This window comes from Monodelphis domestica, chromosome 3 (assembly GCF_027887165.1).
Source record: "Monodelphis domestica isolate mMonDom1 chromosome 3, mMonDom1.pri, whole genome shotgun sequence".
Classification (NCBI taxonomy): domain Eukaryota; kingdom Metazoa; phylum Chordata; class Mammalia; order Didelphimorphia; family Didelphidae; genus Monodelphis; species Monodelphis domestica.
In genome coordinates, this window is record NC_077229.1 from 282,309,698 (window position 1) to 282,313,208 (window position 3,511).

Here is a 3,511-nt window from a genome sequence, read left to right on the forward strand (position 1 = left end):
CTTTTCATCTTTGATACTGTTAATTTTTTTCTTTCCTTTTTATTAGATTGACCAGTACTTTATTTTATTTGTTTTTTCAAATTACCAGCTTCTAGTTTTATTTATTAATTTGATAGTTATTTTACTCTCAATTTTATTAATTTCTCCCTTAATTTTTAGGATCTCTAATTTGGTTTTCATCTGGGGTTTTTAAATTTGTTCACTTTTTAGTTTTAATTTGCATGCCTAATTTATAGACTTCTGCCCTCTGTAATTAGTTAATATATGCACTCAAGGATATAAATTTCCCCCTTAGTACTGCTTTGGCTACATCCCATAGATTTTTGAAAGGATGTCTCATCATTGTCATGTTCTTCAATAACATTTTTAAATGTTTCTATGATTTGTTATTTAACCAGTTTTGGAGAATCATATTAGTAATTTCCAATTTATTTTTGATTTGCCTCTCCATGTACCCTTACTAATTATTTTATTGCATTATGATCTGTAAAGGTTGCATTTATTATTTCTGTTCTTTTTCACTTGTTTGCCATGGTTTTATGCCCTTGTACATGGTCAATCTTTGTGAATGTACCATGTGATGCTAAAAAGAAAGTGTATACCTTTTTGTCCCTATTTATTTTTCTCCACATATCTATTCGCTCTACTTTTTCTAATATTTCATTCACATCTCTTAACTCTTATTTATTTGTTTGTTTTATTTATCTAGTTCTGATAGAGGAAGGTTTGGGTCTCCAGCTAGTATTGTTTATCTATTTTGTCTTTGAGCTCCTCTAGTTTTTCCTTTAGAAATTTGGATGCTATACCATTTGGTGCATACATGTTGAATATTGCTATTTCCTCATTGTCTCTACTATCTTTTGTCAGGATGTAATTTCCTTCCTTATCTTTTTAAACTAGATCTAGTTTTACTTTGGCTTTGTCAGATATGACGATTGCAATCCCTGTCTTCTTTTTCTGAATTGATTCAAGTATACGTTATTACTATCCTTTTTATAGACTATTGCAAAGCTTCATTCACTATCTTAAATAGCATGTATCGCTCAACCTTCTTTGTGTATGATTGTATATTAGCAGTTTATTATCTTTAATAGTTGTCTGGGAGCACTGATATGTTAAGAGGCTCATTAAGAATCACACAAACAATATGTCAGTGAAAAGATTTTAACCTAGATCTTTGTGATCCTGAGTCCCAAGTGAGTCCTTTCAGCCACATTTCACATCACCATCATCATCATCTTCATCTTCATCATCAATCAACATCTTCTTTAGTTTCCATTTACTCTGAGAGAGAGCTATTGAGCAATGTATATCCTGTTAAATCTGGCCCATATTTTCCACAGATTATTGAGTTATTAAATAGAAAAAAGGAATATAGTCATTTTATATATGAAGGTATTGAATAAAAGCTGAGCGAAAGAGCCTTTGAAGAGTTTTGAAGTTTTTGGATCTGCTTTCTTTATAGATGAAAAGACACTGTTCTAGTTTCCTTCCTTGCCTCTTACAGTTTTGGCTTACATACAAAATATTTTTTGCTCATTCTTGTTTTACTCCTATGAAGATCATACTACAATTGGAGGCAGGATGGGGGAGGTATATGATTGGAGTAGAAAGAGGAAATAAGAGAATTTCAGGTTAAAAATTCCCACTTTGCCAATTCAGGAGGCAAAGCTATAATCTGGAGTAAAAAAGGCACAGCTGGAGTGGAAAGTTGAAAAGAGTAGAAAAAAAAATTTATAGTGCTAGGATTCAGATTCAGATTCAACATTAATATTTAGAAATCAAACACAAAAGCAAATGAAATGTAGCAGCTTCAAGAATTATTTTTATTTCACCCTCTAAATATTAATTTTCAGATCACTTCTAAGAATTTAAAGTGGTGCCAATTACAATGAGGGCTTATGTGGCACTGATTCATTCATTGAGTCAAACGGTACATTGTTAAGACTAATTCTCTTTGAGAGAAAGGGGGAAATCAAGGTGACGCTCTGACATTTCATTTACAGCGTGAGAGAAAGGAGCACATATATTATCATCATTTCATGTAAATGTATTACAATCATGTTCTAATCTGTGATAGGTGGCTTACAGTGACAGAAGTGAGGTTATTTAGTATTTTTTTTTTCACTGAAGAGGTGAAGGATCTTTGCAGAAAAAGTAGAAATTAATTTGTGGAGATCTTAGCAATGTAGAGTGTTTATGAAATACAACAGTTTAAAATTTGAGGTATGATCTATTCTAATTGCCTGTACTGTGAATGCAAAGCTTTGGCATGTCTCGTTGCCGTGACTACAGAAATCTACTCTGTAATGAACTGAGTTTTCTCTTCCTGAGATAGTTGTTTCTTTTATAGGCTTCCTGAAGTCAGTAAAAACTCATTATGGTGTGATTGGCAAGGGCTAAAATCTCCACAGGAGTCTTTGACTATTGGTAGAGTCAATATGTCATGGACTTCACATGAAATTGTTAGTCTTTACAATATCTGTGTTGCTTGAATTTCTATTAGTCCTCATGTTGATTCCTATCATCTTACTAAATGGCCCTCCGTGCTACATTTTCAGCCACAATTCTCTAGTAACATACTATAGAAATGATCCTTGAAAGTATAGTCTAGGGGTGTATGGGGAGCTCAGGGAAGGGTAGCATCTCTGGTATGGAGGGCTTGTCGTGCCCTCCTAGGGCAGCTCTCCAACCTCTGACCCTCACCTGACACCCAGCTCTCACTTGTGGCTCCCAGTAGCTGCTAGCATGCGGCAGCGGCCACACCCCAGGCAACGGCTTCGACAGGCCGGCTAAACCTTGTGAGGGTAGCCATCAGGTTGTCGTGGACCCCTGGTGAACCAGGGCTTTGCTCACCCAGCATGTGAAGACTGCTTTGGCTGAACAGACGGAAGAAACCAACAAGAAGGTTCAACGGCTGAGATGGCGATGCAGCAAAGCACTGTGGAGTGCTCAGGGCGTGTTGGAGCACAAAAGACAACACGGCCATCCAACGCAGCTGAGGAAGTCTCCAGGTGTAACAACTTTTCGTGCCACTGGACCCAGGCTTCCAACTCCAAGAAAGTAGGACTGTCTCTGTGCATTGACTCTTCCACTTAAATCTCCTTCACCCACAAGTGTCTTTGTGCACTCATTTATACACCATAGATGAAAATGCACAAAGACAATTGTCATACTCGGTTACCGAGAGACTACTACCAACTAAATGGCAGCTTCTAAGGGAGTTAGGGAGTGTCCTCAGACTATTCCATCTTTGGTAATAAGATGGGCATGATGATGACTACCTTCAATTAACCAAATAAGAGATTTAATGGGTTATCCCTAATTCTCTACTAATGCAGAACTAATAGCTCTCTCTTACATTTAATATAATCATATTTGGTAATTGATAGCTTCTGACTCTTTGAATGGGGATATAATCAATAAAATAACCTGTGTTTTCTTCTACCCAACAATTTTACTAGTACTAAAACATTCTCCAATTGACCACAAGATTGAAGAGGCAGATTCT

General features: G+C 36.1%; 1 pseudogene; it reads right to left on the reverse strand.

Annotated features, from left to right (window-relative positions):
• Positions 1 to 2,501: 2,501 nt before the first annotated feature.
• On the reverse strand, positions 2,502 to 2,613 carry LOC130458686 (small nucleolar RNA U3; annotated as a pseudogene).
• Positions 2,614 to 3,511: the final 898 nt, after the last annotated feature.